Here is a 9,888-nt window from a genome sequence, read left to right on the forward strand (position 1 = left end):
CTCCAGTACTCTTGCCTGGAAAATCCCACAGACGGAGGAGCCTGGAAGGCTGCAGTCCATGGGGTCTCGAAGAGTCGGGCACAACTGAGCGACTTCCCTTTCACTTTTCACTTTCATGCATTGGAGAAGGAAACGGCAACCCACTACAGTATTCTTGCCTGGAGAATCCCAGGTACAGAGGAGCCAGGTGGGCTGCCGTCTATGGGGTCGCATAGAGTCAGACACGACTGATGCGACTTAGCAGCAGCAGCAGCAGACCCTTTTCATGTGTTCTAAGCATTGTTCCATCAAATCCAATGACAGTATGAGATAGGTCCAGAGATGAGACTGAGGCTTAGAGAAGTTCGACACCCAGACCACACCATGTCAAGACGTGAACTAACTTTTTAACTACTAAGCTAGTCCACCTCATGCCAGGCGCTGGTCCCAGAGACTCGGGCAGGCAACGTCCCTCATTTCATGAGACTCCTACAAGCACATCTCAAGCTGGAGAGCCCAGTGCCAGGCCTCCTCTCCATGCCGCTGGAGCTGTGAGTTGAAGCTCACTCTGCTGGGAGCTCCGCGGAAAGACTGCCTGAAACTGAGGCCTCGCTCTTCACGTGGCCCTAAACCTGCGAGCAGGTTAGAAATGAGGCTCTCAGATGCTGGATCAGAAACTGCCTATTTGAAACTCTTAAGACCTTTAAGATTTATGCTAAACCTACTCTGCCTTGTCTATAAATGAAACACATAGATGTGCTGGATGACAGCACATCTATTGGCAACACGGTTCATTGAATATTTAAAGTTGAGACCGTTCAGAAAAGATTTCTTTCCTATTGCGAAAGATTCCTCTCAACAATCTTCACAGCATCCTTACCAGGTGAAGATTCTATCCCAAGAAACTAGTTTACTTATCCACAAGAAGCAACTCTTCATTTTTTAACATTTATTGTAAGATTCCCTTGTGGAATCGGGCTTCCCTTGTGGCTCAGCTTGTAAAGAATCTGCCTGCAATGTGGGAGACCTGGGTTTGATCCCTGGGTTGGGAAGATCCCCTGGAGAAGGGAAAGGCTACCCACTCCAGTATTCTGGCCTGGAGAATCGCATGGACTGTGTAGTCCATGGGGTTGCAAAGAGTCAGACACGACTGGGGGCCTTTTTTGTTTGTTTGTTGTTGTAAGACTGCAGCAATTCAGTCTCATCTTCAGGCTCCAATTATAATTATGCTTCTGCTGCTTTTCCACCATGTCTTCAGTTTTGAAAGACTCCTTTCAAAATATTACTGCTCACTGACAATGCAGCTAGTCACCCAAGAGGTCTGATGGAGATATATAATGATAATATTGTTTTCATGCCAGCTAACACATCCATTCTGCAGCCCATGGATTATAAGTAATTTTGAGTTTCAAATCTAATTCTTGAAATTTTGTAAGGCTGCCATTGTGGTTGATAGTGATTTCTGCAATGAATCTGGGCAAAGTAAATTGAAAACCTTCTGAAGAGGATCACCGTTTCAGACTCCGTGAAGAACATTAGTGAAGAGATCCAAATGTCAGCTTTATGTAGGAGTTTGGAAGGTGTTGATTCCAACACTCATGGATGACTTTGAAATGTTCAAGACTTCAGTGGATGAAGTAACTGCAGGCATGGTGAAAACACTGCAGGCATGGTGAAAATAGCAGCAGAAGCAAAATTGTAAGTGGAGCTTGAAGATAAGAGTGAATTGCTGCAATCTGAAAATGTTAGGAAATGGAAGAGTTGCTTCTTAGGGATGCATAAAGAAAGTAGCTTCTTGAGATAGAATCTACACCTGATGAGGATGCTGTGAAGGTTGTTGAGAAGACGATAAAGGATTTAGAATATTACATAAACTTTGTTGATAAAGAAGTGGCCGATTTTGAGAGGACTTACTCCAATTTTGAAAGAAGTTCTGTAGGTAAATGCTGTCAAAATCATTACATTCTGTTGAGAAATCATTCATGAAATGGAGAGTCAATCAATGTGGCAAATTTCATTGTTGTCTTATTTTAAGAAATTGACAAAGCTAGCCCAACCTTCAGCAACCACCATCCTGGTTATTCAGTAGTCATCACAAGGCAAGACCCTCCACCAGCACAAACTTGCCAAAGTTCACACAATGGTTAGCGTTTTTCAACAATAAAGCACTTTTAACTAAGGTATGTGCATTTGTTTTAGCCAATACTAGTGCACAGTTAGGCTACAGAATACTGTAAATATAACTTACGCACTTGGAAACCATAAAAATTAGTGTGACTTGCTTTATAGCAATATTTGCTTTATTATAGTGATCTGAAACCAAGCCCACAATATGTCCAAGATATGCCTTAGTTAATTTGCACTTTTGATTAGTTCAATATCTAGTATCTACTTTATACTTAGATTACATTATACCTAGATTATCTACATTATATATAGACATGTTGAATGTTATAATCATGTCTCTCATGTGTAACTCCTGTTTTTTTTCTAGAATTAATAAAGGATTTGAATTTTTATATTTTTAAAATTTTCTTACTATTTTCTATTAACTGAAGCCCTTACAGTGGTTTCAGAATGCAGTATGCGGTAGTAGTAGTAGTTCAGTTGCTCAGTCGTGTCCGACTCTTTGCGACCCCATGGACTGCAGCACGTAGGCCTCCCTGCCCATCACCAACATATGTGGACTATAATGTATTTAATCATTCCAGTATCTTTAAACATTAAGTTTGTTATAACTTTCGCTGTTAAAAATATGAATATGGGATATTTGCATATAATAACAGCTAGCACTAGATCTTCTTACCACATTTCCACTTGGACTGATTTAACCTTCATAACAACCCTGTGGCTATACTTACTGCCAGATGAGCAACTGAGGCACAGTGATGTTCACACAGCTAGGAAGAGGCGGTCATAAGATGTGAGCTCCGGCAGCCTTGCTCGAGAGTCCATCCTTTTCCCATTATTTCATACAATGCCTCCAACAGTATCAGTGTCTATTAGGGTTTTTTTTTTTTTTTTCCCTTAGGATAAATTCCTAGAAGTCATATTTTTGAAACACATTGTAATAAAGAATATTTTTTGAAAGAATCTACTGTGCTGGAAAAAATTTTTCCTTAACACTGTTCCGATGTTAAGACTAGTGGGAAGGTAATGAAGATTGTCTTTCTAATCTAACTTAAAACTTGCTAATTCTCACTTTAAAAATAGCCCAAATAGGGGCTTCCCTGGTGGCTCAGTGGTAAAGAATTGGCATGTCAAATGCAGGATACAGGGCTTTGAACACTGATCAGGGAGGAGGAGCCCTCATGGCACACAGCAACTGCGCTCTGGGCACCACAACTATTGAGCCTGTGCTCTTGAGCCAAGCAGCCACAACCCCTGATCCCACATACCACGACTACTGAAGGCTGAATGGCCGAGAGCCCGTGCTCTGCATTAAGAGAAGCCGCTGAAATGAGAGTCCTGCCCACTGCAACTACAGAGTAGTCCCTGCTTGTCGCAACTAAAGAAAAGCCCATGCAGCAATGAATACCCAGCACAACCATAAATAAATAAATAAATATTATTTTTAATATAAATTTATTTATTTTAATTGGAGGTTAATTACTTTACAATATTGTATTGGTTTCTCCATACATCAACATGAATCCGGCACAGGTATACACGTGTTCCCCATCCCAAACCCCACTCCCTCCTCCCTCCCCGTACCATCCCGCTGGGTCATCTTAGTGCACCATTATTTTAAGAAATTTTTTAAGTAGCCAAAATCAAAGGTGCTGTGTCGTCATTTTTATATTCAATTTCTTTAAGCACTATAGGGCTTATAAAATATTTAACAATTATTTTCTTTTTTACTCTTTCTAACTTTTTATTCATGTCTTATATTCTTCACCAACAAATGTATATTTTCTTTATAATATGATGAAATTTTAAATGCTAAGGAAACCCATTTCCTGTCATGTTTGTGATAATTTTTCCTAAATTTTTCTGTTATATTAAATCTTGACATTTATAATTTTAATTCTTTTTTGTTGTTGTTGTTAGTTGAAAAGAAGGTATGTCCTTTAGTAGCTGAACATGTAACAAACTTAATAAAGGTACTTTCCAAATCATAAAAAATGCTTTTCAAAGTCTAAAATGTGTATCCTCTCACTGCTATTATATTTCTGACAGTTTATCAATATGTGCATGTGTGTGTATAAAACTTTACTTACATATTATTTAATTTTAAAAAATCATGCTTTTCAGCAATATGAGATAGTCTTTTTAAGAAAGATCATCCAAATTCTAATTACTAGAAACATCTGTAATATTTGATCAGCATTATTCCAGATAACTCTCTAGAGAGAAAGAAATACAGATTTAATTTTAGAGGTGTATTTTAGTCTTAAAATTATATTTAATTTTAATTGTGTATAACTCCAAATTTCCATAAAACTTTTAGAACTAGGCAATTCCTTCCTTACCAAAAATGACATTTTTTTTCCTAAAATATTCTTCTAAAGTTAAGATTTAGAAATACAATGAAAACTTGAAGTGATTGGAGTTTTATTTAAATGATTTTCACATTTTGTCACAACTTATTTTGAAATTTTTGAAATTCGTAGATAATATACAATAACAGTAAAACAAAGACTCCATATACTCTTTCAAAGATTTATGGAATCATTGGCATTTTCTGGCTTTTAAAAAAATTGTTTCAATTAATATAGCTTTTATTTACTATTAGGAAAGATGATATAATGTACATTTATATGTCTCTTTTTCTTACTCCTTTGATTTATGTTATTAATATACTTATGTTCATATTGAATACTTTCTTTCTAAACTGATAGTTACTATAGCTGAATTCAGTTTTGTAGTTAAAAGGATTAAAATTACTCCCAACAATTTCTCTTCCCATCTCCTCAAGGGAGTTTCTAAAGTACTGTGCTTGCTATACTGGTTGTTGCAGAATACTTTTGTTTGTCTATTTGACACTAAATTTGCTAAAATTCTTAGACACTGTGATCTTCTATCTGCTGCTGTTAATATGATGAACATTTACCTAAGAAAAAGCCTGGGGTTATATTTCATATCTCTCATATTTGTAGACATCATTTACTAGCTAGAAAACACTGTCTTCTGGCATAAGAGGCTGCTCCTGTCTGTCTGGATACCATCTATTAAGGATGTTAAATCCTCAAGACATGTCTGGTGCTTGTTCTTTTCTATCAGTTTTCCCTGGTAAATAGCATGCTCCACAAATCTACAGATTTCAGTCTTTGTTTCAGAATTTTCACCTATTATTTGAGTTTGAATAGATTTTTATATTGTATGTATTCTGTTCTCGACAAAAGCACTAATTCTGTGTGGCCCAGATGTCTTTTGTTACTATATTTTTAATGTTTTGTAGTCCTATTTAATTAGTAAGGATTTTCCTTTTATTATGTGTTTTGGCTCAAAGCTACCCACATATTTCTGACATTCTTTTCAACCATTTTACTTTATCTTTTTTTGTTTCCATAGTATCTTAAATATTTTAATTCACTCCCACTTCTTCCCCATGCTCTATTCACAAACTTTTCTTTTGCACTGATGTATTGTCTTCTGCTATCTTAAGACTTTTCTTTCAGTTCTTTACTACTAAAAAAAAAAAGTTTTCTTTCATTATTTTGAGATTTTGAAGGATAATTTCTAATGTCTCCCTATATTTTTATGTAAGCATTTTTCTTGAGGTGCATGATGTTTATGTTTTGATTATGTGTCTATTCTTTTTATGATTAGCAGTTTTAATGCATCAAAATTTTATTAGTTTATTTCCCATTAAGATTCATCTTTGAATTAGCAATGGTCTTCAGAAAATACAATGTACAGAGAGGCAATTGGAAATAAAGCACAGACAGCACTTATTTTCTGGAACACACACCCTTCCATTTTCTTTGTATCTGATAACGCTCTTTGTACAAGGGACATAATCCCCCTCAAGTCTTGTTTAAGAAACTCATGGGCCTCATAGCAATTCCTGTTCAGGCCCAGACCATCTGTTTGATGATCTGGCTCTTCCTCTTTCACTCCACTTCACACTCTGTCGTATCCTGGAGTTAGGTATCCAAATCCTAAGTAAAAGAAGTTGCTTATCGTCTTAATTTTTCTCTTAGTTTCCCTATGTAGTTATTTTAACTGAGTTACTTTCTGGACATTCTATCTAAAACCTAAGACTATACTGAACTAGATCTAATCTCTAATCAAGCTACACTCACATATGCCTTCCATGAAGATGATACTTATGGAGAATATGTACTTTACTAAAGTTTAAAGGCAATAATGTTCAATACGTTCCTCATCTCAGTCTAGGCTTTACAGTTTTGGCAAGCGTGTCCCATGGTTTGTGGTTTGAGGTTATGATTGTCTTTGTGTTTTTTTGGCTGCATTGCAATGCATGTGGGGACATGTGGGATCCTGGTTCCCAGACCAGGGATCAAACCCTCACCTCCTGCATTTTGAGCAGAGTCTTAACTGCTGGTCTGCCAGAGAAATCCCATGGCTGTTTTTTAATACCACCGATGAAGTACTTTTAATACCTGATATTTGTTGCAAGATGTAAAACTGTGTAAACTGTGAATGTTTGTCTTAATTTCTGTAGATTTATTCATTTTTCTGGAAGATCACTTTGCCCTTCTGAGGTCAATCTTCCATTTCTCCAATGCAATTGGGAAGAATATGGTGATTCTTCATTAAAAGATGTTATCATGGTACTCACAACCTGAATTAGAAATCATGACCATGTTTTTGAAGTGCAGAAGTTCCTATATCTTAGTAACAGTATATTTTTGTAATCAACTTTATGTTTAGAAAAACATCTTTCCCACAAAAAGAACAGCTATTTCTGCTTCATTGACTTCACTAAAGCCTTTTAGTGTGTAGATCACAACAAACTGTGGGAATTCTTAAAGAGATGGGAAAACCAGGCCCCATTACCTGTCTCCTAGTAAAGCTGTATGCAAGTCAAGAAGCAATAGTTAGAACTGGACAAGGAACAACACACTGATTCCAAATTAGGAAAGGAGTACCACAAGGCTATATATTGTCCCTCTGTTTATTTAACTTATATGCAGAGTACATCATGTGAAATGCTGGGCTGGATGAAGCACAAGCTGGGATCAAGATTGCCGGGAGAAATATCAATAACCTCAGATATGCAGATGGCACCACCCTTATGGCAGAAAGCGAATAAGAACTAAAGAGCCTCTTGATGAAAGTGAAAGAGGAGAGTAAAAAGACTGCTTTAAAATTCTACGTTCAAAAAACGAAGATCATGGCAACCGGTGTTATCACTTCATGACAAATAGATGGGGAAACAGTGAAAGGCTTTATTTTCTTGGGCTCCAAAATCACTGCAGATGGTGACTGCAGCTATGAAATTAAAAAGTGCTTCCTCCTTGGAAGAAAATCTATGAGCAACCTAGACAGCATATTAAAAAGCAGAGACATTACTTTGCCAACAAAGGTCTGTCTAGTCAAAGCTATGGTTTTTCCAGTCAAAGCTATGGTTTTCCAGCTAGTCATGTATGAATGTAAGAGGCCATAAAGAAAGCTGAGCGCCAAAGAACTGATGCTTTGAACTGTGGTGTTGGAGAAGACTCTTGAGAGTCCCTTGGACTGCAAGGAGATCAAATCAATCAATCCTAAAGGAAATCAGTCCTGGAAGGACTCATGCTGAAGATGAAGCTCCAATACTTTGGCCACCTGATGAGAAGAACCATAAACCAGAGCTTTGACTATGGTTTGCAAAAATCATAGCTTTGACTAGACTCACAACTAACTTTATTCCTCACAACACATTCTATCTTGAAGGGAGATCTTAATGGAACACTGTTTTTGTTGCCACAGATACCACTGATAAGCCAACAGAAAAGAAAAGCAAAGAGACTCTCCATGAATAATCCTCTTTTCTCAGATAGTGAAGTGAAAGTCGCTCAGTGTATTTGACTCTTTGTAACCCCATGGATTATACAGTCCATGGAGTTCTCTAGGCCAGAATACTGGAGAGGGTAGCCTTTCCCTTCTCCAGGGGATCTTCCCAACCCAGGGATAGAACTCAGGTCTCCCGCAGTGTAGGCAGATAGGAGGCTCAATAATTATCAGGATCGGAGACACTTTTGTTATTATATATAAAGTTCTATTATTACATTAAAAAATCCATTAACTTTGTTTACTCAATTTTTCACCCAGTTTACACAGCCTCAGTTTCCATGTGTGAAACCAACGAGTATCCCTAGAACCGAAGAAGCTCCGATTTTGCATTCTGGGTATGCTGATATATGCCAGTCCATTCTCGATTTAAAATAATTGTAGTTTAAGATAAAACCATAGGAAATTAGTTGCTAAAGTATGTGTAGGGCCCAGTTTAGTGTTATCAAGAGGTACACCCTTTCTCCTAGTGAATAAAAGACAAACACACACACACCCATGCAGACACAGGGTATCTACAGAAAAAAGAAAATAGCTTCAACCGTATATTTATTGTATGTTTTTCTTGCAGAAGGTGAAGTTTCACACAAATTTTTATTTAGTGAAAAAATACATGAACACACACACATACAGACACACAATGTTTACTGAGAAGAGAACATAGTTTCAGCAGCATATTTATTGTGTATTTCCCTTGGAGAACATGAGGTTTCACACAAGTTTTTATATATGGCTGGGCTGCATTTTTGGTCATCATAGAAATAATTTTATCTTTCACCATTCTATGTTCTTCTCACAATGCTTATGTTAAATATTTTCATCATTAAATAGCATTATCAATTTAATTTTAATGAATTTTTTATCAAACAAAAGCTTCATCATAGACCTTTTGTTTGTTAAGGCCATTATGTGATTATTCTGTACTTTTCCATACTGTGTATATATCTGACATTCTATTTCTTATTTATTTAAAAAAAAGCCACAGTCCTAATGTCTCATGAAAATTAAAGCCGAATTCTTAAACTGGGGGTATCTCCTTCAAAGAGCAATTCCAGAGTATCACCTGCAGTGAATATCTTGCCCCTTAGGCAATAGCCAAGTCTTGACAGCTCTACTCTCCAAATGATACAGATACGCTCTCCCTTCCATGAACTTGTTCACATCGTACTTGTACTGTGCTAATAGTTGTTGATTTCAACCAAACTGATTTACAGTAAATGACAAGGGGCAGAATGAACTCTCATTCATCATGTTCTGTAGCTTATCTTCTTCCATTGCTATGAGTATCAGAAATATACTTGGCCTAGTAAAAAAGAGCATGGTCTTTGCAAGTGGATAGGAATATAGGTGTATGTCATGACATTTGCAAACTGTGTGACCTGGTCCAATGATTGCATCCTTCTTGTCCTTTATTTTTCTCTTTTTTGAAAAGAAGACATAATAATACCTAAATTGCAGTTTTCTGTGAGGACTAAATGACAACATAAATGCAAAATCCTTACAGTAGTGTCTGAAATACACTACACACTCACTAAATATTCAATTCTGTTCAGTTCAGTTCAGTCACTCAGTCCTGTCTGACTCTTTCTAACCCCATGAATCGCAGCACGCCAGGCCTCCCTGTCCATCACCAACTCCCGGTGTTCACTCAGACTCACGTCCATCGAGTCAGTGATGCCATCCAGCCATCTCATCCTCTGTCGTCCCCTTCTCCTGCCCCCAATCCCTCCCAGCATCAGAGTCTTTTCCAGTGAGTCAATTCTTCGAATGAGGTGGCCAAAGTACTGGAGTTTCAGCTTTAGCATCATTCCTTCCAAAGAAATCCCAGGGCTGATCTCCTTCAGAATGGACTGGTTGGATCTCCTTGCAGTCCAAGGGACTCTCAAGAGTCTTCTCCAACACCACAGTTGAAGAGCATCAATTCTTCGGTGCTCAGCTTTCTTCAAGTCC

The 9,888-nt window shown here is 37.4% G+C and overlaps 1 pseudogene; it reads left to right on the forward strand.

The window, feature by feature from the left end:
- Positions 1-9,888, forward strand: part of LOC105005090 — a 31,244-nt pseudogene that overhangs the window by 11,588 nt on the left and 9,768 nt on the right.

Source organism: Bison bison, unplaced genomic scaffold (genome assembly GCF_000754665.1).
Source record: "Bison bison bison isolate TAMUID 2011002044 unplaced genomic scaffold, Bison_UMD1.0 scf7180017864485, whole genome shotgun sequence".
Taxonomy (NCBI): domain Eukaryota; kingdom Metazoa; phylum Chordata; class Mammalia; order Artiodactyla; family Bovidae; genus Bison; species Bison bison.